Raw genomic sequence first — 15,554 nt, 5'->3', positions numbered from 1 at the left:
ATATGTATGTATGTAACAGAAATCAGAAAGCAGTTTAATCAATAGTTGTAATCAAGTTCAGTCATTAAGAACAAATTAAATATTAATTAAATGTACGGATGCATGCAAATTTGACAGTTGTCACATTCTCCCCCCGTTAAGAAAATTTCGTCCTCGAAATTTGTATTACCTTAACTCCTTATGGTTACTTCACACGTGTATGTATATGAATAATACCGAGGTAGATAATTACTAAACCTAATCAAACCTCACTCACATCAGGTGAGTCCAAGAGTATATAACAACCCAAATCCTATGGTTAAAAGGTATGTGCTTTTAGCATTTGATGTCAAAGGTACAAGACGTACTTGACGTATAGTCTAGTGTAATCCAGCTAGCAGGGGGGGTTTCCACAAAAAAGGGGTTTTGACTAATCAGATTCTCAAACGATCGATCGGAAAATGCAAACGAGTTTTCACAAACGATAGCATCCGCTATATGAATTTAAATTCAACAACTGAAATGTGATAGTAAAATGATCTGTCAGCTCCCGAATAATGAATGGTAAGGTTTAGGGTGTTGACATTCTTGAATTGCAAGAATACACCGAATGAAGTACAAGCGACTCTGGTGTATTATTGTCTTAATTTGTAGTTGCATCGGAATGTTTAAATGACGGGTCAAACAGAAATATATGTAGTTTTGTGTGGAACAGTCGACCATGATTAGCACAAGCTACAAGTTTGTAACGACTCCACAAGGTGTAGTAATGACGCAATAGTTCACCGTGTTTGAAATCAAATGAAAGTGTATCGAAACAAGCCTGAAGAATTGATTTACACAATGTCATAAAGTTTTTCAGTTGAATATGGAACATCAAAGAGTCGTTGTTTTTAATCGAAGGTGAGAAAGCAATAAGTGCCGCAAGGCATTCGATTGATCATAAAAGAATCGTTAGGAGGTACACTGCGATATGAAATCAATTTATGTACCTTTGCCTCAACACGCAAGTGTGTCGAGAGCGATTTAATCGTGATAAACAAAACGGATTTAGGGAAAGTTGCCAAATAATCAATTAAATCCGTGTACGAAGTGAGTAACCAAATAAGCGCAAGCTTCAATTTTGTGAAAGTATCCCCACAAGGTGTTGTGACCAACAAATGATTTAGTGAAGTCGTAGACCAAACAAGTCTACTATGACTCGAAACAAAAGAATCTTTGCCAAATGATTTGAATATGATGCTCTCAATACATCATATGACGTCTTAAACTGGATTTACAAAGTGGATAAGTTCAAGCAATTGAACTTGGTTTTAGCGTAACCTGGCAATAAACGTATGTATCAATAAAGGAATCTCGGTATAGTCACAAAGGTAAACCATGTAACTTGAAGGAAAGCCATTTCAAGAAAGTGTGTTAACTTGGTAATAAAAGAGCCAACAATAACAATAATGTAGGTTATTCGAATCACGAATCAGTAACTAGGTTTAGCAAAATAGTATTTAAATTTCAATGAAGTGTTTGTTTGAAACAAAACCACATGCGTAGCAAATGACGCATGTATGTCATGAAAGTTTCCGAGTACTGAAGCAATGAGTACTTGCTAAAATGAAGAAACGACCAAGTAAAGAAACAAATGTGTGTTCGCTCTTAGCGAAGGAAATCAATGCGATGCAACTACTATCAAGGGGAGTAGAGATGCAAACATCTATTTGCTAGAAACAAAGTAAAGATTTCAACAAAAGAAGTTTAAGTACTTTTCTCTTTGGTCAACGGAACTGGCATATACGTTAGGTTAATGGTGTCTGCTTGAGTTAACAGATGTGGTTCCTAATCAACAAGCTTTGTGAATTTGGACCTGGGTTCCCGACGGTCCTAAGTACGTGTTTCCTAGATTCTCAGGATTTCGTATTTGGTGTAGAATCGTTCTGTGCATCGTGTAGGAAGCACCATTCTTGTGTACGCCTGAAACAATTTATTGTCCCGCCATTTTCCCGGCATGCTTTCTTCCTGGAGTCACAGCTAATCACCCTCGATCATCGGTCAGTCGTGAAATAGTAGTTGAATCCTCACAGTAAGTTAAATAATTCGTTAATCCTTAGCAAGAGTTATTAACTCTAGTTGGTTAGGTCGTTCGGCTCCTGGTAGTTTGATGTCAGTTCGGAAGGTATCGTCCTTCTTATTGACGAGCAAAATTAGGATTACCCAAAAGGGAATCTTGGTCTGTTATCTTCCTTCTCTAGCAACCACTGAGGTTACACTGGCAATCCTTGCATCTCCGAAGGTGTATGTCGCTAAAGTGCATTAACAGCAGGCGCTGCGTCTGGAATTAAATCGATTCGAAATTCAACTTGTCGTTGAGGACGTAGTTTTTGGCAAGTCCTTGGGAAAAACTTCGGGATATTCCCTTATCACAGGGGTATTTCCGAGTTTTGGTTCTTCGACTCCCTCGTCCACGACATAAGTCAAGACTGTTTCTTCGTTCACCATCGCGATGCGGATATCAATCTCCTATTGATCATTCGTCAACCAATCCATCCAACTACCTTGTTGAAGTCTCCCAATTCACTGGCAGTAGAGCAAGTGTAAACTCACGTTCTCCGGGTCCTACTTTGGTTCTTCGTTGGCTTCCTCTAGCTTCCCATTAGCTAGTTCTATCGAGTGCGGGTTATCTAACTTACTTACTAGTAAACCAAGTACACTCTCAAACCCTAGAGTTGCTAAGCTAAAATTTGCAGCAGTATCCAGTAGCGCAAATGCATAGCGTTGAGTAATATGGGACGTACCGATATCCATGCTTGGATTCCTGGCGTGCTTCCCTAGCTCCGGTGTTAGACATTTTTTCCATGATTTTGTTTAATCTCCCTTGGGCAATCTTTCCTAAAGTGCCTCATATCCCCGCAGTTATAACATCCCTTATCTTTCCCCTTTCCTTTCTTTCCATGCTTCGTCTCACGCCAACACGTTTCCCTGTTGTGTCCCACTTTGCCACAGTTGTCACACTTCCCATTTTTACAATGCCCGGTATGATGACATCGGCACCTGTCACATTTAGGTAGTTTACCCATGTACTCTTTTCTCTTTTTGGCCTTATTGTTGCTACTCGTCTGGGTACCCTGTTTGAAATTTGCTAACTTTCTCTTGTTGTCCCCAGATGACTCTACATGAGTCTCCTTCTCCTCCTCAGAGGTTGAAAATTTGTTCATCCTGATTGCCTCTTCAGTCAAGGCCACGCTTAGATTGATGGCTTTAGTGATCGTTGCAGGCTTTGATGTCGTCACCATGCTCATGATTTGGGGTGCCAATCCCCAAATGAAACGCTCAATCTTCTTAAACTCTGGATCTACCATGTATGGAACAATACGCGACAGAACTTGGAACTTCTCCACGTACTCAGCTATTTTTGGACCTTCCATCTTCAAGTTCCAGAACTCAGTTTCTACCTTCTGGCTTTCTGTTCTCGAACAGTACTTTTTATGCATTAGCTCTTTCAGCTCGTCCCATGACAAAGCATACGCAGCAGCCTCGCCCATCGTCTGAACCTGGAGTTTCCACCATGACAGAGCCCCATCTCGGAACAGTCCAGAAATGTACGTGACCTGATGCTCTGGGGCGCAGTTGCTCGCACGCAAAATAGTGTCCGTCTTCTCAACCCAACGCACGAAGGCTACGGTACCCCCTGTGCCGTCGAAATGTAGGGGCTGGCAGCCCAAGAACTGCTTGTAGGTGCAGCCTGCGATATAGGCAACATTACTCGCGTAAGGTATTAGCAAAGCACTCGTGGAAATGTTCAAACGTTTTGTAATGTGTCTTAATGGACTAAACATTACCGTTGGGTGGGTTATTTCCTGAGGTACCTCCGATGCGCTCGGAGCGAAGGGCCTCGTACTGTGCGATGACCTGTAAGAGGCGTTCTTGAAATTCCGCCTCTGTCGTTGGCAGAGGGTTGTTGGTATCGGTGTTCCCTTGAGTCGACATCTTCCTAGAAGAAAGTTGGTTAGGTCAGGTCTTGTTAAGGACACGAGCACACAAGTCTCTATCTAACGAATAAGTCCTTAGAGGTATATTACATATATGTATATACGCAGTCGTTATAACATTTAATCACGTATCATCACAATTATTGGACAACTTGTAAATAGGAACGTAGCAAGTAAGCATGTAGCATTATAGTTATAGCACAAATATGCAGATCAACAACGTGCTTAGTGGGAACATAGCGACTGAGTTTTTCATTAGTTATCAGTCATAAGTATTGTCGCACTTTTAAAGATGATTGGGCTTTCGTTATCCTCCAGCCACAATCACTGTGTCTTACAAAATGTATCACATCAGAAGGGACACAGGGTCACCCTACCCTTACCCAACAAGTATATTAGTGCATCAAAATTACGTAGTCAGAAGTGGTCTTCAAAAGTCTCTGCAATCCCGGCTTATCATTAGTGTCTTTACCCAAGTGTAATACGATCCGCATAAATCCATAAACCAACTACACTGGTGACTGAGGTGGAGGAGGAAAGAAAAGTAACTGCTAGCACGCGTAAACTCCTCCTTGAGCTTGTATATACATCGAAGTAGTTAACTGATCTGCCACTTGGTAGTAAAAGAAACAAGCATCAAAAACCAGGGAAAGGCATTATAGCAGCAGATGAGAACGCAAAAGAAGTCTTTGATAATTGTGGAGGATCAAAGTATACTGGCAATAAACAGTGTGGAGAACGTAGTGTCAGCTCAAGCTTCAACATTCTGCAACTTATATCCTCAAACTGTAGCTGATGTTACAGGAGCACTCATTCCGTGTGTAGCCTCCATAAGATGACAAGGGTCTAAAATCAGCATAGTGTAGCATAGGAACCATCGTAATGGCTTGGCCAGCGTTGTAGAGGTGATTATAGCAAACGGTGCGACCTGTAAAGTCGGGGAAAATGCTGCTGTAGCAAAAAGATCGTTATGCGGGTGCTGACCTGGAGTTCATTCCCGGGGTGCGGGTATGTCTTGAAAGAAAGCAATAGGCAAACTGATGTGATGGACATCGGACTCCACAGGAGGAAAGGAGTAACATCAGCGGGTGCGGGTGTAGTGGCAATTGTCCCGAAAGGAAGTTCAACAGGTGCAGGTACGGGTTCAGGTACAAAGGGCGCAATGTCTGTTAAACCAGAAGGAATAGGGTCATGATTGAGCAAAGGCGTAAGATCAGTGAGTGCAACATCAAGCTGGCCCACAAGGAACTGGAGCTGCCTCAGGGGCAGGTCCTGGGTCGTGTGAGGGTATGTGATCTTGAGCAGGTGTTAGTGCAGTAGTCAAAGCGGCGTCGTCGTCCGTGTTTGTAGCAAAAAGCGGTAACCTGCCTGTTTGTAAAGTCGTAGATGTCGCAGATTCAAAGGAGTCCGGAATCGAATGTATACTAGAATCAGAGGATAGTTTGATAATAGGGATCTCAAAACGTAAAATCAGTAACAACATCCTCATCTAACTTTCCATCATCCTGGGTGTCAACGGGAGGATCATCAATAAGCAAATTAACGTCGTCATCAAACAGTTCGTCAAAGAGGCAGATCCTCGGGGAAAATAACCACGAGAGTTACGGCGTCAAGAGTCGGAGCCACGTGGTGCTCATCATCGAAGCGTCCAAATGATAAGGTGGTCATGGACCGAAACAAGAATGACAGGAAGTTTCTTGTCAAGCAAGCCGTCAGCAAGGGTAATTCATCACCAAAGTCTGGCAGCGTGGACGGTTGGAAGTCGTCATCGTTCGTGGTCAACAAGGCAGGGTCACTCTCAGTGTCTGACGTAAATATCTCCGGCGCAGGTACAGTCTCATCGTCTGTGGCGGTGGCCATAGGGTCGTCATCATCTGACAATTCGTTCCCTGAGGAAAGTGACGTGTGTGCCGGTACATAATAGTCATAGCATGCATTTTCACAGTGATCTTTACCACTTTGTGTATTGCAAATAGAGACAATTCATAATGTAATCATGTATCCACATATTCGTCCTAGTCTTCCCAGACTATCCCACCCAGTCTCTCAGACTAAAACTCCCTAGTCTCTCAGACTAATTCCCTGGTCTCGCAGACTAACTCCCTGGTCTTTAAGACCAAATCCCTGGTCTCTAAGACCAACTCCCTAGTCTTTAAGACCAAATCCCTGGTCTCTAAGACTAACTCCCTGGTCTTTAAGACTAACTTCCCAGTCTCTAAGACTAAATTTCCCCCCAGTCTATATGACTAATCCTCCCTCAGCCTCTAAGACTGATCCTCCCTCAGCCTCTAAGACTGAACTATAAATATAAGTTTGAAATGTGTATTTGTGCCTTTTTTGTTTGTAAAAATTTTTGTTCCCTGGATCCGGACGTTTTGTGTATGCAATGAAAACATGTCGTAAAACATTTACGTGAGAGCCCTAATGATGGTAGTCTAGACTCGAGAAAGAATCCTAGTTCGCTACGATCGAAGCTCTAATACCAAGCTGTCACACCCTGACTTTTGCGGAAGCGTGATTATGGTGTGACTTACTTGTTATCATTGCATTCAACCATATCAAACAACTATATGATAAAATAGAGATTTGCCATCCATAAAATGAGTTTAAAACATAACAACATTGTCTAAAACGTTGACTTCAAATTTAAGTTTTACAAACCATATGAATTGTGTAAAAGTTCGCTAAGGACTCGTCAAAAGATATTAGTTGTAACCAAAGTTTGGAAGACGTGTCTCGTCTAGGATTAAGACACGCTGGCCAAACCCAAAGACCATGGATGACATCTTTATACTTAACATGACATTAAACTCCAACGCCCGCCAGATCCATACTTAATTTCCTGAAATACATGTAGTTTAAAAAAAACATCAACAAAAGTTAAGCGAGTTCATGTGTATGTGAGTCTGTATAAATCGTTAAAATGTGTCTGTATAAATGTATTTTCTTGGTATGTAGAAATAAGGAAAAAGAGATCAATTAATGTGTAGCTAATACATTAATAAGTGATATGGCCTAGGAAGCACTCAAACCTGTAACGCGTATTTCATACCGGTCCTTCCGGCGGAACGACATAGTCACCACATGCAGCCACACGCTGGCCCATGTGTGGGGCTCGCAACACCCAATAGATCTATCACTCATGCCTCTTGGTCCTTAAACAAGGATTAATGGTCTTACGATAATAGCCTATACATTCACGTGATCTAGCAGTAAATTCCTTAGCTAATCATACCATGTATAAAAGTGTCTGTAATAATTGTAACATGTATTTCACCCCCGAAGTTATAAAACTGAAAACAATTAAGAGAAAAGGGGGACATGAACTCACTATTTTGCGTCTTCGTATCCAATGTAACTTGAAGCTTCCACTAGAACGCACGACTACCTACAGTGGACTAACGTCTATTAGACGAACGGGCCGTGCCTTTGCTTAGTATGAAGGTTCTTGAGTTATCTTTTAAAGTGTTTTCAATATGTTTGTAATAATACTTCTCGAGTGTTGTTATTTGCATTTCCCTCCCAAGGATGGGAGTCTTACATACTTGTGTATTCGTGTTCTTGTGTTCGTATATGTTGGACCCAGTATGGCCTTAACAACTTCTTTTTACGTAATATGGCAAGTGATTTCAGTATATGTGAAAAAGATGTGCGGAAATGGAAATCAGACTTTTAAGAAACAAGACCTACAGAATTATCAAGTTTATATCACTTTCAAACAAATTAGTTTAACAAGGTGATTGTAAGATTATTATCTAATACAAATGAATCTTGATTTCCGTGGGTGAGAAGAGCAGTTGGAGTTTGGGTGTTTGTATGTGAATGCTAAGCTTCAAACTCAATTATCTTCTGCCTCTCGAGCCTTCTATTTATAGACGGCTATGGACATGAATAAACAATTGTTTATTCATGCAATAAGTCCTGCATAAAGTAGCAATTTGACATATTCATTGAATCCATCGTTCAAGTTGCATTTGTAATCATGAAAACCAATAATGTCATGCTTCGGTCATGGGTGGCGGGATAGAGTTGTGATTTTAGACAAGTGGGTCTGTCATCAGAATTTCTGATAAGCCACTTCATCAGAAATTCTGGTGAACAAATCATCAGAAAGTTTGATGATCAGAATTTGTCAGAAACTGATGATATTTCATCAGATCCATCAGAAACGACCTTCTCTGATAATCCAAATCAACTCTTTATCAACTTGAGATTCTTTGTAGTAGATACTTTGCTTTTCAGTTGTCCCAACTCTTTTTCTTCATCTTGATGTGTTCTTCAGGACTGTTATCTTCTTCAGAGATCAAGTTGATTGAGATTTTCTTCAATACTTACAAATAAAGTTTCCTAACAGTTTCCCCCTAAGTATTGTAAGAAAATGAACTATCTCTATGTCCAAAAACAACTTTTAACTAATTCTTGAAAAAGAAAGATCAAGTGACTAAGTCCCTCAGACATAAAGCATAAAACATAAAAGTTAAAGCATAGACCATCCAACCATTGTAAAAGAAACAGAAAAACAAATTCTAAATATTGTTCAAAAAAAAAATTACTATCACATCAATTCATTCAATTGATCTTCACTCCACCTCTGTGTTTGTCTCCTGGTTTCAGCTTCTTCTTGTGATCAATTATCTTTTGAGTTGCCTTGTACATTGATTTGTACCATTCTCTTGCTTCCATCCAATCTTCAATGCAATCTTCAATTCTCTTTCTCAGCTGTTCATTGTTCTTTCCTTTCATCTTGAGTTGCTCTTGTTTCTCATTTATGCAGTTTCTTATATACTTTAAAGTTTGGTTTGAATACCTGCAAATTTCACTGATTCTGAATAGCGCTTTCTCATTATGAGCATCTTTGAAGACTGCACAGATTTCTGGTGTGTCAAAGATTGCACCAGTTCTTGCTAATTTTGAAGGGATTTCAGCTGGAATAATTGTGTTGGGTGGAGGTATTAACACTTTAGTGTTATACTCGAAATTGATACACAGATCAAAGTCTGCTAATGCTGCTCTTTTGTATAATTTCGCTCCTGCATTTTTAACACTGTCAAGGGCTCTCCTGATCACTACTGAACCACCTTTCCATTCATCAATGATGTTCTTCATCTTGACTATGTCCATTGGATGAATTTTATCAGCCAGGTCTGCATCAGTAACTTTTTGAACATCTTTGTCTTTTCTGACTAGGGTGTACTTGTTTTGACTTTCATTCCCTAGTAAGCCTCCTCCAGTAGTCAAAGTATCAACTCTTTCAATTGATACTATTGGATTGGTCAATTTGTTGTGCAATATCACCCAGCTGCCATTTTTTCTTTCTTCATAAATACCTTTACTCATTGGTGAGAGTGGCCTTGTTGGGTTGTCTTCTGGACCTTTTCAATAGTAGTGCTTCAGATGTTCTTCTGGATACATGATTGTGTGTAGATCACCTTTTAGCACTTCTGGTTCTTTGATGTTGCCTTCTGAGTCTTCTCTCATTATTTTTCTTGGCCTTTTTGAAGAGGTCACTTCATGTTCCATTCTTCGCTTCTCTTTTGTTTCCATCCTTAGGCTAAATTCTGTTTCTCCAGTGATGGTTGTAGTTGATGGTTGAGGTGAAGTGTATTCTTTATGTTGGAAACTTGAAGTGTCTGGCTTTGATATGCTTGGTGGAGGACCCATGGGTAACTTTTGTGTATCTGGTGGTGGACCCATGGTCTGCTTTTCATTTTGAACTGTTACAACTTATGTTTGCTTCATTTGTTCTTGTTGGATGGTTTCTGGTTAATGTTGGGGACTTTCTGACTCTTTAGCTTGTCTTTCTTGTAGAATTGGAGTCCTTAGTTTATGAAGATCAATTTTTGCCAGTGTGGCAACATTGTATTGCAATCTTTTTACTAGCAAGTGAATGTTAGTAAGAGCTTGACTGTTTGTTTCTTCTTGCTTCTTTATCTTCTGAAACTCCTAATTTTCTTTATTTCTTTGTTCTCTTAATTCCAGTACCAACTTTTCAAAAGCCTCAGTTAGACAGCAGCTGTTGGCTCTGAGAAGTTGTATTTCTTCAAGAAGCCTTCCTGAACTTGAAATTTCTCCTGCAGTTGCAATCTCTGTCATCTTTTTCTTGATATCATGCAGTTCTTTAAGAGCCTTCTCTATTTCTGAAGAACTTCCTTTGTTTTCTGATGACTTTTGTATTTCTTTGAGAGCTGCATTATTTTCTTCAGTTTGTTTCTGCACAGCTTTGACAGTCTCTGATAGAGCTTTGACTTCTGACTTTTGATTTCTGATTTCTTCCAGTATCAGATCAAGTTTTTCATTCATGACTGTTTTCTCAGTAGCAACTTCATCTTCAAGTTCTTTATGAAGTTGTTTTGGAGACATAGATGGTTGTTCATGGAAAATAGGAGAAACAACAGATGTTTCCCTTCTAACACCACAAGAAAACACATTTTCTGATGTTCTGAGGTTAAGAGGATTGGAAGTATCCAAATTCTCTGTTTCCTCACCAGAAATTTGAAACAAATTCAAGTCCTGGTTTTCCTCACATCCTTGAACCTTTTCAGGTTCTACATGAGTTGTTGAGAAACTTTTATTTTTCTCATCCAGGTTTCCTTGTTCAATGAACTGATCTCCACCTGTTGTTACCACATTTTCCTCCTCAGATTCTGACTCAAAAAATGGGTCTTTTGTTTCACTCACATTTTGTTTTGTAAAAACAGTGCTTCTTTGTAATATTTCATATCTTGGTTGAATTGATTCATCAGAATCACTTTCAGAAGTATAAAATATATTGAGTTTAGATTTTGTTGCACCTGTTTCTCCAACATGTGAGCCTTCAGCATGATGTTCTTCTGTTGCATGAGTCATATGCACATCTTTATCAGCTGGATGTGGATCAGATTCATCCTGCTGCTCTATTCTTGGTGTGCTTGATTCTTCTGCATCATGCTCCATGGGCGACACCTTTTCAAATCCTTCTTTTGTTTCTGCTTGCCTACTTAACATTCTCATATATTCTGCTCTGTATGATGAATTTTCTGGAAAAAGATCCATCATATTTTCTGGTAGAACAGGTACATCAAAGTCTGACTTCCATGACCCTGCAACACTCCAAGGTCTCATAATTTCTATAATTTCTGATCTCCACATATATTTTGATTTTGGAGTTTGCAGATTTCTTTCAGAAAAAGCATCAGAAATTATGATGGATAAAAATCTGGGAAATGGTAGATGTGAATCTATCTTTCCAGTTTTGGTCAGAATTGATCTTTTGATCAGATTAAATATTTCTGTTCCAAAATCAATATTCAACCCAGTTATAAGGCTGAACATGATTGTTAGAATATTCATATTTATCTGATCCGTACCTCCGATCTTGGATGATAAACATTTATTCAATATTTCCATCAATACATGCCAGAAGGCAGGTAGCTTGTTCCTCTTGAACTCGTTGATTTTTGAAATCTTCGCCTTGCATCCCATTACAGCATCAAGTTGTTCAAACATGTCTTCTTTTGGTGGTGCTTCTTCATACTCTTGAATTAAGGGTAGTTCCAAACATTCCCTTATTTTCTCTGGTGTGATTACGATGAAGATATCTTCCCATACATGTGTTGTTAGCTCCATATTTGTACTATGAGTTTCGAGAGTTTTTACAACTTGTTGTAGCAGTCTTTCTGGTACCTCCCTGGTCTTTGTAAGAGCATGAGCTATTGGGCTTCTGATCAGAAACTCAATGAGAATTTGACACTTCACATCATATTGTTTGATATTGGTGTTTATAGCTTCATTGTTGTTCTTCAAAGGAAGATATTCAGCTTCAGTGATTAAGGGAACAGAGTGTTCAGCTGGAGGTGGACTGTTGTTGGAGGCAGCCATTTAGGATTTGGGTTTTTGCTTTTCAAAAAGGGTTTTAGGGTTTTGAGAATGGAGATTGAAGATGGACGTCTCTGTTGTTGGAGGGGATATTTATAGTGAGCTGAGACAGAGATTTTTGAGTGTTTTTCGTGGGTTGTTTGTATTCAAGGTGTTCTATGACACCTTAATGATGTTTTAATCTTTTAAAGACGCAACCGTTTATGAAAAACCCTTGGTTTATCTCTAATTTAATGTATATCTCATTCAAGACAATTAGAGATTCCAACGATTTTTAAAAGATAAACACTAGTATCCAACTTGCACCTTTTTATGTGGGACCCTTTTTGATTTCAGAATTGGTCCAATCAAAAGCCTTTTCTTCAATTGAGTGCTTTCCCATGTTGTCCTTTTAATGATATATATATATTGAAAGATCTCTAAATGTTTCATAAAGAGTTGAATTTTCCCATATATATATCATCAGAAGATATTTAATTCATTTATAGGAGTCTGAATCAAAAATTTTTTTTTTAAGATGAGAGGGAATGTGTGGAATTTGATAAAATTTCTTACCTTGATCTTGTGAACACCACACTTTTGTTCTGATGTATCAGGAAGTCTCTTTCATATAGCTTGTTCCAGTCCTCAGAAAAAAAATTGAAAGAAACATATCTAAAAATAATCTAGATTTTTTTGTTTCTTTGTATCTGATTTCTGATGTTTTAATGAAATTTCTAATAAATTTTATCAGATTCTGATGATTTATCACATCCTATCAGATTTTATTTGATTCTTACCAGATTTTCCTTGTTATCATCAGACACGATTTCTTAGTTCCCCCTGGACCTATTGACATATATAACTAACATTTAATTAAGAAAAACTGAATATATTACTGAACAAAAGTGGGTTAGAACACACAAAAAAAAATTAACAAGCTAAAACAAACACAGATAGACCTAACTACTCATCATCTTCATCCAACACGTTATACATGCACTTCACATATAACCAGAGACTGGTTATTCTTCCTGTATGAAAGGTTGATGGAACCAGGGAAGCAACTCTTAAGTTTTCTTTAAGTGCCAGTTCAGCTCTTGTATAACAACTTCTCACACCACCAAAGTCAAGCTGACTTGTGATTACTTTGGTTACGAAACGAGGGTAGATCAGAAAAGGATTACGGTCATGGACGTTTCCTTCTAAGTCTCTCATGAGAAACTTAGCATAATTGTAAGGTTTTTCCTGTACAATAGCATGCGCCACTTCCATCATCCTGTAAGACAGCTCATTAAAGTGTCCAGTCTTTTTCGAAAAGTAGACACTCAGCTGTGTTACCAAATATTGAAAAGGTGGTATGAACCCAGATTTGCAAATTTGCCTTGACACATTGCTTGAATTGTAGCCCATTTCAGTCAAGGTCCTTTGCACTTCTGCCTTTTCCAATATGCTGATCCTTCGATAATCACCCAATTTGAGGACACCTCTGAGTGTTTCCTCTTTTAGGGTGATCTCTACCCCCATAACCTCACTTCTTATCCACATAGAAGTGCCACTCATAACAACTTGAGCATTCCACCAGAACTCCTGAAGAAGTTCTGGATATATGGTGACATGTGTAGACATGGCAAAGCCCAAGGGACTTCTCATAATCATATTGTATACAAACCTGCAGTCCTCCCATGCAGGTCCTTCTAAGTTGGATCTTAATCTGAGATTATGATGTTCGTAAAGTTTGAGAGGGAATTGGTTGGATTCCATTGATTTTGGGTGGTTCATTTTGAAATAAGAAGTTTTTCTGATGGTAGGCTTTTGAAGAGAAGATTTTGTTGTGAAGAATGTCTTTTTTCAGATTGTTAATATTTATAGGTGAAAGTGATAGTTTCATATTAACAAAAAAGATTTCTTCTCTTCATTTAAGACAATATTTATTGAAGTGAATATGACAGTCTTCTGAGCCTTTTATGTGAGTAAGCATTCAATAGGTGGGCGGCTACTTTCATAGCTCCTAATGATATTGGTGCTTACGTGTTTCTGTTAAACTCCTTATAACCGAATGACGTTGCATGTTTAAAAAAATCCCTTTTTTTTTTTGAAAAATCATTTGTGACGATTAAATTCTTTGGATTTAATTTTATCTTCATGCATGTCATCAATGTTTCCCCCTTTTTTTGTTTTTTTTTTAAATTAAAAAAAATTACACAAATGGAGTATGTATAAAGATATGGACTTTTGATGATTACTGATTATTATGTACAATTAAACAAAAGTTCCTGATGTAAATCAGAATTTCTGGTAAATCATCATATTTTATTGATGATTTATTAAATCTTCTGATTTTTCATCAGATAGATGAATTTCTGTATCAAAATTTTGTTTAATTGTCCTTTCATTTTCAGTATCTTGGTGATTATCAATTTGGTTTTCATTTTGTTTTGCTTTTATTTCTGAAACATTTTCATCTCTTATGTTGACCATGCCAAGTTTGTTGATCAAAAAATTATGTCTCTTTTCATCAAGAGGTTTTGTAAATATATCAGCAATTTGGTTTTCAGTTGGAACAAAATACATTTCAATGTTACCTTTCTCCACATGATCTTTTATGAAGTGATATCTGACATCTATGTGTTTGGTTCTTGAGTGATGAACTGGATTTTCTGTTATTGCAATTGCACTCTTTGAATCACAAAAAATTGGTATTTTTGTCAGATTTACTCCATAGTCCTTCAGTTGAGTTTGCATCCACAGCACTTATGAACAACAGCTTGATGCTGCAACATATTCTGACTCTGCTGTTGATGTGGCAACACAGTTTTGCTTCTTGCTTGCCCAACATACCAATTTTCCCCCAAGATTTGACAAGCACCAGATGTGCTTTTTCTGTCAATCTTACACCCTGCATAATCTGTATCTGTGTATGCAATTAATTCAATGCTTGTATCCTTTGGATACCAGAGACCAAGTTCTGAAATACCTTTTAGATATTTGAAAACCCTTTTTACAGCTTTTAAATGGGATTCCCTAGGGTCACATTGATATCTGGCGAGAAAGCATGTAGCAAACATGATGTCTGGTCTACTTGTAGTTAAGTATAACAATGACCCTATCATCTCCCTATAGGTTTTAATATCTACACTTATTCCATCTTTATCAGAATCCAATTTGTTCCCTGTTGCCATGGGAGTTTTTGAAACAGAGCAGTTTTCAAGTGAATATTTTTGTAGAATTGTTTTGACATATTTTGATTGACTCAAAAATATTCCATCAATTCTTTGTTTGAATTGTAACCCTAAGAAAAAGGTTAATTCACCCATCATGCTCATTTCAAAATGGCTGGTCATTAATTTTTGAAACTTTTTGCAAAATTTTTCATTTGTTGATCCAAATATAATGTCATCAACATATATCTGAACCAACAAAGTATGATTTTTGTGTGTTTTGAGAAAAAGTGTGGTGTCAATAGTACCTTTGGTAAAACCAGAATTGAGTAAGAAGTTTGATAATGTTTCATACCAGGCTCTAGGAGCTTGCTTCAATCCGTACAAGGCTTTGTTTAATCTATAAACATAATTTTGAAATTTTGGATCAACAAAGCCTTCAGGTTGTTGCACATAAACTTCTTTTTCAATTTTACCATTTAGGAAAGCTGATTTCACATCCATTTGAGAAACTTTGAAATCCTTGGATGCAGCATAAGCAAGAAAAATTCTTACAGCTTCTAATCCAGCTACTGGTGCAAAGGTTTCATCATAATCAATA

This window comes from Helianthus annuus, chromosome 11 (assembly GCF_002127325.2).
Source record: "Helianthus annuus cultivar XRQ/B chromosome 11, HanXRQr2.0-SUNRISE, whole genome shotgun sequence".
Lineage (NCBI taxonomy): Eukaryota > Viridiplantae > Streptophyta > Magnoliopsida > Asterales > Asteraceae > Helianthus > Helianthus annuus.
This window is presented reverse-complemented; position numbering follows the sequence as displayed.